Here is a 13,635-nt window from a genome sequence, read left to right as displayed (position 1 = left end):
ATACCCCATTTCCCTTTGGTAACCATACATTTGTTTTGATAACTATAAGTCTGTTTCTGTTTTGTAAACAAGTTCATTTGTGTCATTTTTTCCAATTAGATTTCACATAGGAGTGATGTCAGATGATATTTGTCCTTCTCAATCTGAGTTACTTCTCTTTGTATAATGATCTCTAAATTCACCCAAATGCTTCTGAACTAGCATTTTCCCCACTCCCACCAGTTGTAAACTGATTAGAATAGAGAATGTCATCCTCTGTCCTTCTCTGCCCCTTCAGCAGGTAAAGAAGATGGCAATGGAACAGTCATCATTATGGTGATGCTTTAAACATACATTCCCTTCTGTTAAAACAGTATTAAAAATGTCAGCATTAATGTAGCGAGATAGATATACCCTGTCTAATGAGAAAGCAAGCAACCTTCGTTTTGTGCGACTTTTAAAGCTGTTGATGTTCTCTGAATCAGAAACATGGAAATTTAAAAGTTATTAGGCATAGTTTTGGATAAAGAAAGTGAGACAAAACTAATTTTCAGACTCACTGCTGTTGAGGTAATGAAAACAAAGTCCTTTTGAATTTGTTTGTTGACTCCCACATTTCTCAGAAGCTTCCATTTACAACCTGCCTACAAATTTTCAACCTGCCCCACAAACCTGCTAGTTTTGCTCCCAATAATTTCAAGTTCTTTCAGGACTGGTTTTGTTTGAGACTGAGGTAAACTGTCTGGATGCGCACTGAAAGTTTTAAACAGAAGAGGGCACCAAGTCAGACAGCTTCCAACACCACGCTCACCAGAAATGTGAGAGAAAGAGAGAGCGAGAGGGAGGAGAGGGCAGCACTGGCCAGAGGCAAACACGTGGAGGAGGGAGGAGGAGAAAATTGAAGCAGAAGAAGAGAGGCACGATGGACTAATGAGGATGCAGAATCAAACCCAATTGCAACTGCAAGTCAGGAAGGAAGTAAATATTCATGTGATTTCTCTCTCATGCTGGGAAACAACTGGGATTTGGTGCAAGGCATGCAGCTTGAGATTTTGTGTGTAGCACTCTGAAGAGAAGAGTGTGGCTTGAGAGGACTGAGAAGAGTTAGTGTGCTCCATCTAAATGCTGTGTGTGAACAAAGGAAATAAGTCATCGAAAAGATTCTGTCTGTGTATTCCCTGTGTTTACATGGAAAAAGGCCAGGTGATGATGAAACACATAGTTTTGGTCTTACTGCCAGTATTTAAAAAAAAAAAAATTAACAAGGAGGTATTTCTGTAAATTTTATTAAGTTCTATCCTAGAAGGAAAAGTACTATACTGCTTTTTTGTCCACACTGGAACATTCCTTTTCAAATATTTTGGGTAAAGTATTGACAGAAGGATTTCACTTCTCTGCTGCTGCTGCTGCTAAGTCGCTTCAGTGGTGTCCGACTCTGCAGGACCCCACAGGCGGCAGCCCACCAGGCTCCACCGTCCCTGGGATTCTCCAGGCAAGAACACTGGAGTGGGTCTCCATTTCCTTCTCCAATGCATGAAAGTAAAGAGTGAAAGGGAAGTCGCTCAGTTGTGTCCGACTCTTCGCGACCCCATGGACTGCAGCCCACCAGGCTCCTTGGTCCATGGGATTTTCCAGGCAAGAGTACTGGAGTGGGGTGCCATTGCCTTCTGGTTGAACCTAAAAAGAAAAACTTCATAAAATGATGGCTTTGGAACAGATTTGGGAGTAATACAGTTCAAGACAAATATTCCGGTATCCCATCATAAGAATAATTTCTTATTTTTTAGGTTGGAAGCTTTCCCTTCCTGGGAGAACTGCCCACACTGTCCCTCCCCTCCCTCTTTCCAGGATGTGCAGACAAGGGTTAACCAAGCTCCACCTGCTGTAAGAAAATCTGTTCAGAGCAGCACTGTCCATCAAAAACACATGCCAGTTATGAGTACAATTTTCAGTGTCTCAGAAGCCATGGGAAAAAAGCAAAAAAGAAACAGGTGAAACTGTCTTAGTATATTTCATTCAATATATCCAAAATATTATCAAGTCAATATGTTGTCAATTAAAAAACCTATTATTGAGCTATTTTACTTTTTTGGTATGTCTTTGAAATCCAGAGTGGTTTACACTTACAGCATGTGTCAATTTTGACAAGCCACAACGAAAGTGCTCAAAGGCCTCATGTGGCTAGTGGCTACTAGACCGAATAGTGCAGATCTGGAACATATTATTTCTTGGTCGTGAAAAAAAAAAGCTACGGATCAGTGAAGTGGCAATTCTAATAATGTATCTAAAAGATGCACTGCCATCTATAATTTTAAACATAATTTAAAATTTAACATTTTTTAAATGTACCACTTAACTATTAAAATAATTTGAACAGTTTTAAAATACCAAATATCCTTTTCACTCAGAATGTTTACATAATGTTTCCCCTCCTGTGGGTATTAAGAACAAGAAAGGAAAGTTTCACTGTGAAAGTCATCTTTTTTTTCATTTTCAACAAAATTATTAAACTACTTAAAATATATTTATTATTTTTAATTAATTAATTTTTGGCTGAGCTGGGTTTCCCTTGTGGCTGCGGGCTTTCGCCAGTTGCTGCAAGCAGGGGCTGCTCTTCCTTGCAGTGCACAGGTTTCTCACTATAGTGGGGTCTCTTGTTATGGAGCAAAAGCTCTAGGGCTTACTGGCCTCAGTAGCTGCAGCTCCTGGACTCCAGAGCATGGGCTCAGTAGCGGCACACAGGCTTAGCAGCTCCACAGCACGTGGGATATTCCCAGACCAGGGATAGAACCTGTGTCCTCTGCATTGGCAAGCAAATTCTTATCCACTGTACCACCAGGGAAGTCTTATTTATTTTTATTTGTTTGGCTGTGCTGAGTCTCAGTCTTGGCATGCAGGATCTTTAGTTGTAGCATGTGGGATCTAGTTCCCTGACCAGGAATGTAACCCAGGTCTTCTGCATTGGGAGCATGGAGTCTTAGCCACTGGACCACCAGGGAAGTCCCTGAAACCAATTTTGAAACACAAACTTGAGGAGCCATTTCTCCACCAGCTAAGAATCTCATAGACACAAAACTCAAAAACACTAAAGGCAAAGTCTAAGAGACTGGCATGTGAGGAACAGTAGCTGCTTTGTAGCCTAAACACAGAAGTCAAGGGGAAAATTTATAAGCAATTTATATTAGTTTTGTAAATATTATAATAATATTTCATTATATTGATGATGCTATTATGGATCTTACATTTCTCCATAAAGATCAACAGAATGCTGCAAATTTTCTTTCATTGAGATGGTTTCCTCTATTATTCTTAAGTAATGAAATACAAATGGAAAGGATATTCAAAATAAAATAAACAATCCAAGAAATACATATCTTTTAAATTCTATTTTTCATTTCATCTACAATTTTACATTCAGAATTGTATATGAATGTGGTATTGATTCTGATTGGAAAAACTTTTTAACTTAACTTTTCTAAAACTTTAATATGTCTGAACCCTCTCTATAGTTGTGGTGCATGGGCTTAGCTGCTCTGTGGCATATGGAATAATTTTTGCTGCCTCATGTTGCTCTGTGCAGATGACTATGTTTTTATGAATTCTTTGAACTTATAATGCTAAGTCACTTCAGTCGTGTCCGACTCTGTGCGACCCCATAGACAGCAGAACTTATAATAGTGAAGTAAAATAAGAAATTATTTAGCATGCTTGTTTACTGAGGACACTTTGGTAACTGCTTCCTCCACCCCAACCCCAATCCTTTATTTTGGATACAAACTCAGGTCAGCATCAGATTCTTCTCCCATAGTTATTCCACAGGTGGGATCCCTGGGTTAAATATGGTCTCCTACTGTCTCAGTTGGCTTAAAATAACCAACATCTAAATACCAAAAAGGTTAACTAAAAAACCAAATGTTCATCTGTTTGTCTTTGCTGCCATTTTAACATGGCTCCTTTTTTTTTTAAAAAAAAAGTATGTTCTTTAGATACTGGCTAGTTCATGGATTTACTTTCTTTCTCACTATTCATTCTTACATTTGTTACTTCACAGAGTTAAAGATTTTTTATTTTCGCTAAAAATTCCCCTCAAAAAAAAAAAAAAGAAGGACATCCTACTCTCCCTTTAGGAGTTTCTTTACCTTCCACTCAGATCTATTTGCTTAAATCCCACATTCAGTGAAACAATAAGGTGTAAATGTCTATCACAAAAGATAGCAAATGCTTCTTTTCCTTTTGCAGGTCTTTCCTCCCTCCCTCCTTCCCTCCCTTTTCTTTTTAAAAATTTGTTCTTTATTTTTTCCCAGTTTTACTGAAATATCATTGACATATATTGTTGCTGTTCAGTTGCCCAGTCGTGTCCAACTCTTGGGGACCCCACTGACTGCAGCACACATATAATCCTGTATAATTTTATTTATGTATGTATGTATCTATTTGGCTGTGCTGGGTCTTTGTTGTGGCATGCAGGATCTTCAGTCCTCATTGTGGCACCCCGAATTTCTAGTTGCCACCTATGCGATCTAGTTTCCTGACCAGAGATGGAATCTGGGCCCCCTGGGCCTGGAATCTTAGCCACTGGACCACCAGGGAAGTCCCTAACATTGTATAATTTTAAGATGTACTAAATAACTATTTGATATATGTATACATGGTTATTTAGTACATCTTAAAATTATACAATGTTAGGGACTTCCCTGGTGGTCCAGTGGCTAAGATTCCAGGCCCAGGGGGCCCAGATTCCATCTCTGGTCAGGAAACTAGATCGCATAGGTGGCAACTAGACCATTGGAAAAGACCCTGATGCTGGGAGGGATTGAGGGCAGGAGGAGAAGGGGACAACACAGGATGAGATGGCTGGATGGCATCACCGACTCAATGGACATGAGTTTGAGTGAATTCTGGGAGTTCGTGATGGACAGAAAGGCCTGACGTGCTGTGATTCATGGGGTCGCAAAGAGTCGGACACGACTGAGCAACTGAACTGAACTGAACTGATACAGTGCATCTTTCTTTTTCTAGTCTCCATTCAAGTTAAATGCCACTGGATCCAATAATATCCAACCAGCCCTGGCAAAAGTTTGGGCTCAAAAAGTTACCACAAGGAAACAGCAGCAGTTATAACCTATCTATACATTTACAATTCTGCCCATTCAACTAGCATATTTGTATACACACATAGCCTTGCTGTGCCCTCCAAGAGTCAATGATCTGAGTCTTCAAACTTGCCTCTCTCTCTAGGAAGAAGTAGTGTATGCTCTGAGTGTTGCTTTCTCTGTTTTTCTTCTTTTGAACATTCCTTTTGAATGGATGTTTACCTTATTTTTACTCCACCATTGTATATTTAGGTGCATTGAGGATATTTAGATTTATTGTTTAAGTTATAAGGTAACAAGGCACCCTCATCCATCCTGATCATGAATTGACATAAAGATCCTGGAGCTGGGACAAGGATATGGGCGGCTACATAGTGCTTTGCTGTTCAGTCATTAAGTCATGTCCAACTCTCTACAACCCCATGGACTGCACCACACCAGGTTTCCCTGTCCTCCACTATCTCCCAGAGTTTGCTCAAACTCATGTCCATTGAGTCGGTGATGCTATCTAACCATCTCATCCTCTGCTGCCCCTTCTCCTTTTGTCTTCAGTATTTCCCAGCAAGCATCAGAGTCTTTTCCAATGTGTCAACTCTTCACATCGGGTGGCCAAAGTACTGGAGCTTCAGCTTCTGCAACAGTCCTTCCAATGAAGATCCTGGTTGATTATTAGTGGCTAGACAAGGGCATTTTTGGAATTGTATGTATGGGAAGAAGACTATGTGTATTAGCGGTGGGAGAGGCAACAGTCAAAGAATATAGCGAACAATTTTTTTCTTTCAACTTTTTTTTATTCTTCTGGAAATAGCACTCAAGTTATTCATTGGTCCACTTTCTATCTATGAGGCCCATGGATATGTGAGGATGTGAGCCTGAAGCCCATAGTATTTCTCATGTAGCAGATGACTTGAGAGAATAAACCCAGACAAGAGAAGTAGAGAAGAAAGATGGAGAGGGAGCATCCTGAAAGTGAGAGGTTTTGTTCCTGTTGTCCTTCCCTGTCCTATGGTTAGGATATGTGAGCCAATAAATTCATTGCCATATTTGGCTAAGCTGGTTCAAGTTAGTTTCTGTCATGTGTCACTGGGAGCCTAGCTAATTCAATGGGTGAAATGAAAAATTCTTTCTTCTTTTATCTTTTTTTCCCAAAGTTACAATGATAGTTCTACAACCTTCACCTCTAATTCACTCTCAGCACAGGCTATTCATACCATATTGAGAATGATCTTCACATTTCATGGAGGCTGCAGTCCATGGGGTCACTGAAGGTCGGACACAACTGAGCGACTTCACTTTCCCTTTTCACTTTCATGCATTGGAGAAGGAAATGGCAACCCACTCCAGTGTTCTTGCCTGGAGAATCCCAGGGACGGGGGAGCCTGGTGGGCTGCCGTCTATGGGGTCACACAGTCGGACACGACTGAAGTGACTTAGCAGCAGCAGCAGCAGAAGTCAATTTACTTTATAGTTTTAAAAGGCATGGATTTATCCTCTTAGTGTTTTAAAATTTTTAAAATGGTCATGTGTTATTTTTATAATAAGAAAAACGGTTAACTTTGTTCTAAAAAATTAAATCTTCAGATAAGAAAGGATAAAATCAGTATTTGTTTGAGGACCCCTAACTTCTGGATAAGCGTTACAGTAAAGCAATCTCCATTTTAAAGTATTTTCCCAGATTTTGCTCAAAATTGTTAACACAGAAAGGAAGTTCCCTTATCATTTATTTCGGCTCTCATAGTGAAGGTGGTCTGCCTGGTTTTGTAGGCAAAATGCTCTACTGTTTTACTTAAAAGTACTCGAAAATGTTTAGCTCTTATTTTCCCTTTGCTTAAAATTTTGTTTAAAGATTCTTAATTTTGTAAATAAGCTACCTTTATCTTACTACTACTACTAATGTAAACCAAGTGGGATTGGGGCCTCCCCACCCTGGTGCTAGTACCCTCATAATTTATAGACTGTGAGAGTCTAGATCCTGCCTTGAGAGTCCTGTGAATCCCAGGAAGCTCTTGCTTCCTCAGGGTTCCTTGGGTTTCCTTAGGCAAAGATGGCCATTAGTTTCCCCTCGGTTCCTTATCTGACAAGTATTTTGTGATGTTAATAACTTTCCCCAGGATTTGTGAGACTGCTGGAAGGATGAATCTCAGAGGGCAGGGCTAGCTTTCCATCTTCCCTCAACAGCTCCACCTCCCCCCTCCTCCCCCTCCCTCTCCAGTGCAATCCCTTTCCCTTCCTTGTTCTAGGCTGGGCAGTGATTCCTCTCACCGAGGTCTCAGCTTCCAAGCAGGCTAACCGTGGAATTTTCCCAACAGAGGAGAGTCTCATTCAGTAAAAGATCACACCAGTTGCTAGGAAAAGAACATTTTCCCATTTGTTAAACTAAGAGGAGTATTGGACACCTACCTGGGTCAACAGAGCTCTATCTGGCTGACACCTCTGCATCTCATTGATGGGAAAGGTTATTTCAAGATGTTGCTGTCTGACAGTCTCCCATTCTTTCTCTCCATGTGGTCGCTCTGAAAGATGTGAGCTGTAAAAAGTGAAAACCTTCCTAAACAAGTACATGTGTAGAAAAATGTATCACTGACAGTGGAGTATTTTATTTTTAAAATTAATTTTTATTGGAATTTAGTTGATTTACAATGTTGTGTTAGTTTCTGCTGTACAGCAAAGTGAATCAGTTATACACATACGTATATCGACAATGGAGACTTTTAACTAATAGACTATGACGTCTTTTAACTAAGTCTTCTAATAATGTTAACTTCCAAATTTCATGTTTATTATTTGTCACGTTTTTGAAGTCAGTTGATATTATTATCTTTATTTAAAAGACAGGAGATCTAAGATACAAAAAGATTTGTAATCAGTTACAAACACATGATTATATATTTCTTGATGTCCTGGCATCATTTCCAAGGTGGTTTCAAACAACAGATGGTGAATTATGAGCTTTAAAGATCAGCTTTTACAGTACAAATGTCCTTAGTAAAACTCAGAGAAGCCAAAGTCAACATTTACCCCCAAGTAATTCACATTCCAACTCTGGTACTTGAATAACTCCTTATTCAGGAAGTTATTCAGCGCCACCTGGGGGAGTTCTTACAATGAAGAACTTTGCCGAAAATGGTAAAGACAGTTTAAGAGTGTAGAAAAGTTATTCGGGCATTCATGAATATACATTTATTTTATTTCTTTATGAACCTGTAAAAATCAAATCAATCTTAACTCAGTAATTTGGAAGGGGGCAACATTATCTGATTTTCAACTATTTTTTGAGTGACTCATAAGTACCAGGCACTATTTTGAGTCACTGCAAGGACATAAAGTTGTGTAAGATAATGTTCCTGTCCCTAGGAAACTTTCAATAGGGAGGCCATAGTAGTGAAATGATAATAATAATAATAGCTAATCTTTATGGAGTATTTGTTCTATCATAGGCACCCTTCTAAGTGCTTCTCATCTAAAACTTTTACAAGTAGGAAAAGAAAGAGAGATAAATAATAATAATAGGTAATATTTCAGAGAATAGACTTGTGGTTGCCAGGGGGAGGTGAGGAGAGGAGAGGAGGATGGGGAGATAGGGATTAGCAGATGCAAACTAGTATATATAGGATGGATAAGCACCAAGGTCCTACTGTATAGCACAGGGAACTATAGGCAGTGACCTCTGATGAACCATATTGGGAAAGAATATGAAAAAGAATATATATGTATAACTGAGTCACTCTGTTGTACAGCAGAAATTAAACACAACATCCTAAGCCAACATTCAGTAAAATTTTTAAAAAATTTTAAAAATAGGTAATATTTATTGAGCACTAACACATGCCAAGACTTTCCTAAGTGCTTTACATATATTAGCTCATCTAATTTTCATTTACAGCCTAGAAGGTAAATAGTATTATTTTACAAGTTAACTAATTTAACCGTTACAAGTTCATTAATTTAATTAGGCCTTAATACTGTCCCTTTTTGCAGGTGTAAACAGAGGTGTAGAGAAAGTGATTAAATAACATGGCCATGGTTATGTTAGGGGAAGCACACTGATTGAAACCACTCACCCTGGCCAGGCACCACAGTTACCATTTGCATGAGTTGTTTTACAATAGGAGGTCCTGGTAAGGAACAGGGAACTAATACGCCTCCACCAACCAGAAGAGTTCGGGAAAGGTCAAAAGGAGACACCACCTGTCCGACCACCTCCCAGAATCCTTCTCTCTGGCATCCATCTTGGATGAACAAGGCGTGCACCACCAGGAAGGACTTGAGTCAGAATGATTGGCTAAGGACAACCGGGGAACTAATCCCATCACCATAAAACCTGAGACTGCAAGCCATGTGACAGAGCAGTTCTCCTGGGTTCCCTTACCCTCCTGCTCTCCACTCGGGTGCCCTTTCCCAATAAAATCTCTTGCTTTATCAGCACATGTGTCTCCTCGGACAATTCATTTCCGAGTGTTAGACAAGAGTCCAGTTTCGGGCCCTGGAAGGGGTCCCCTTTCCTACAACAGTTACATATTAGAAAGGGGTGGAGCCAGGAATCAAAATCTATCACGGGTGCATTAAATTTACATGAATTCAACCATAGCAACTGAGGCTAACGGAATTTAAATGGGAAGGGTAGTCTCTCTTCTTCTACTCAGTTGTCACTCGCTTTGGAGGGAGTGCGTTATGGGAGATGAAGAATTGTCCTGCTGGGCTTCTGTGACTCTCACAGCATGGACATTTCGCCAAGCCAAAGGTGATCCCTGGTGGCTCAGACAGAATCTGTCTGCAGTGCAGAAGCCCCAGGTTCCATCACTGGGTCAGGAAGATACCCTGAGAAGAGAATGGCTACCCACTCCAGTATTCTTGCCTGGAGAATCCCATGGACAGAGAAGCCTGACGGGCTACAGTTCATGGGGTCGCAAAGAGTTGGACACGACTGAGTGACTAACACCCACAGCGCATGTAGCAGGGTTCTTCCTTTCAGGGCAACTCATCTCGGCTGGGGTGCAGCCGTGGATGTCTTTCAATTATGCTGAAAGAGAGTGCTGTTGATCTCAGGAGAACAGTTATTAATCTTAAATTGTCACCTTCTTAGGAAATTTTGAGAGATTTTTGGCACTCTAACTTTTTTTGTCCTTGCTCACTGACTTTGGAGCCTAACTCTCCTGAGTAAGATGTAAGGTGGGCTTCCTCAGTGGCTCAGAGATAAAGAATCTGCCTGCAATGCAGGAGACCCAAGCTCAGTCTCTAGGTCTGGAAGATCCCCTGGAGGAGGGTATGGCAACCCACTTCAGTATTCTTGCCTGGAGAATCCCCCCATGGACAGAGGATCCTGGTGGGCTGCCATCCATAGAGTCGCAGAGTCGGACAGTACTGAAGTGGCTGAGCATGCATACAAGATGTAAGACTGCTGTATACAGTGACAATAAACTAAGGACAAATACTGCATAATTGAGGAGTTAAGAACGGACAAAAGCTACAGTGAGTCAAAGTGGGGCAAAAATCCTATTTACCTAGGGGAATAGAGATTTGTTGTGAACTCATGAAAAACTTCATAAATTGAGAGGATATTTGAGGCAGACCCTGAAGGATCTGTAGCTCTGGCAGCCAGAGCAGGGGAGAAGTAAAGTGTAGAGGAGGATCCTGAGTGAAGGCAGAGGGGTGGGAAAGTTCAGGGTGGGTTCCTGAGCGGCCTGATGCTGCCTGGGCCATGCCTCCACCAAGGGAGGTGGTGGGAAGTTGGCCTGGAGACATGCCATAGGTTCTTATACAGAGGCCCCTGTATGGGAGGGAAGTTTTCCTCTACCCTCTTAGGGTACCTGGCTGGGTCTGAGAAGTAAACCGACAAAGCAAGATTGACAGGGGAAAATCATACACACTTATTTAATATAAATTTTACAGGACATGAGAGTTTTCATACAGAAATGAAGACCCAAAGAAACAGACCAGTGGCCTTTTAGGCTATGTTCCCTGGTGGCTCAGACAGTAAAAAAACTACCTGCAAGGCAGGGGACTTGGGTTTGATCCCTGGGTTGGGAAGATCCCCCAGAGAAGGGAAGAGCTACCCACTCCAGTATTCTTGCCTGGGAAATCCCATGGACAGAGGAGCCTGGCAGGCTGCAATTCATGGGGTCACAAAGAACTGGACAGGACTGAGTGACTAACAATTTCACTTTCGGATGAAGAGTGGACAGTTGAGGAGTATGTTCAGTTAAGGAGTGGGAGGTGACTGTAAGAAACTAGGGGGAAGTTAGCAAGGCCTCTGGTTATCATTCCTCTTGGCGTCCCTTTGTCTTTGGAGATAAGGATGCTCCCTTCCTGGGGACAGAGAGGTCACATTTCACAGGAGAGTTTTAGGGTCTGTTTCAGGAAAGAAGGGGTGGGGGAAGAAGAGTCAGAGTGACCTTGCTTCTCCTGTTTAATCAAACTCCTTCAGTTTAAAATATTCAGTACACCAAGGTGCCATATTTTGGGACAGTGTGTTCTGAACCTCACCACCCTCAATGCCAAGTTGAGGAGTTTGTACTCAGAGGTTCTGAGCAACGACATCATCAGGACTATGCTATAGGGAGATTTATCTGGCAGGGATGTATAAAATCAATTGGAATTGGGAATAGTATTAAGCATACTAGTTACAGGTTTAATGCAATAATCTGGGAAAAACAGAATAGAGTCTTGTAGGAAATATTTTGGTTTGCAAAAATGGAAACCAACTTGATGTAGCCTAAGCTGAAAAGGAGAGTGTTATAAGGGAACTGGCACTTTTGGAGAACTTTGGGGCAGGTGGACAGCTGGGGCCAAGGTTAATAAACTTTAAGTTCAGTGCTTCTTAATTGACTCCTAAGGAGAACCTGGAATGAGTCCCACCAACATCTCACATGGTCGAGTGTTTTGTAAAATTTGTTAAAGTAAGACTTTTCAACCAAAGTTGGTTCAGATCTGTCTTCCTTCTCTACTCACTCATTCCTGTAGTCTGCGCCAGCCATTTCTGGCTGTTTTTTCTCTTGGGAGAGCATTGGAAATCTGCCTCCACACCTTATCTGAAGCTGCGGACTACTTCGGTATTTTGCTACAGTTACATGTTCTTTTTTCAGGTTCATGTGTCAGATGAACCATCACTAATCCTTAGATGGAACATTTAAACACACATGCCAACTTATTTCACTTTAGACTCTCCATATAATAGGATACTTTCTCCACTGTCAAACTGTTCAAGCCTTGCAACATAGGTACAATGATAAGCTGAGGATTCTAAAAATACGTATTATGAAGATTCAGAAGAGAAACTCATATACAAACGAGTGGTAAAACATTTATTCAAAAGATTAATAAGGTTTGAATGTGCATTTTACTATAATTTGAAAGGCATTTTGGAATATTTCAAGAGAATAAATAAGAACTAGATTCCTGATTTGAATAGATATGAAGAGTACCTTCTTATCATTTTAAAATTTAAATTTGAAAATTATTGAATTTGTCTATTTTAGATAAATATATTTATTTAGATAAAAATTAAAGGACTATGAGACGAAAGTGATAAAGATGATGGTTACATCAAAAATAGAAATTCGAGATCATAATTTCAAAACATATCAAAGCAAACATTCAAAGGAAAAGATAAATTTGAAAATAAGTAATGAGGAAGTTTTGGATCATACCAGAGTTGACAGGAATGACTCATAGGAATAAATTGGTAAAATATGTAAGTACATGGCTGATTTGACATTAAAAAGTGACATCCATAGAGATAACACGATTTATCATCACTACCCTCTGAACATCAAATAGCAACTAATTTTTTTTTGTCTAAGAGGCATTTAAAAAAAATTTTACTGAACTATATTTGATTTAAAATGTTGAACTAATTTCTGCTGTACAGCAAAGTGACTAACTTGTACACATATATATTATTTTTCATATTCTTTTCCATTATGAATACAGGATATTGAATATTTCTTGTGCTATACAGTAAGACCTTTCTGTTTATCCATCCTTAACATACCAGCTTTCTACTACTGTTTTCAAAGTCAAAGAATATCTAAGATTAGTAACAGCGTAAGAAAACTGGAATAAACTAAAATCTTACTTCTATATGAAAGAAATATGATAGAAATTCCTGCAAATTGAAAACTTTCCTAAAATGTATATATTATCAATAATAAGTTATAAGGCTAACAGAAACATTTCTAAAGCATCAGTAATAAAAACCAAATTTTAATATTCTAAGCTAGAGGAAAAAAATGATCTTTCTATTCTTTCCATGAAACTAATATTGCAAAATCATCATATGAAGAAAGAAGAGAGTATGTAACCAATGAATGTAGGAAAATTATTTTATTGGCATATCAAGTAGTTAATTAAAAAAGAGAGTATATTTTAATTTTCTTTCTCCATTCAGGCAACCAAATAACAATGCAGACATTGTAAGTGGATCCTGGAATTCTCTAGCAGAATGTAAGCCCTTTTAGGTTTGTTGAATTGTGAACTGGGCTCCTTCACCTACTTTAACTCACAGGAGAGCACAGGATCCGGAGAAGCCTGCCCGACCCATCGCCTTCAGTCTTGGAGATGATGT

The sequence above is a fragment of the Bison bison genome, unplaced genomic scaffold, assembly GCF_000754665.1.
Source record: "Bison bison bison isolate TAMUID 2011002044 unplaced genomic scaffold, Bison_UMD1.0 scf7180017864517, whole genome shotgun sequence".
Classification (NCBI taxonomy): domain Eukaryota; kingdom Metazoa; phylum Chordata; class Mammalia; order Artiodactyla; family Bovidae; genus Bison; species Bison bison.
This window is presented reverse-complemented; position numbering follows the sequence as displayed.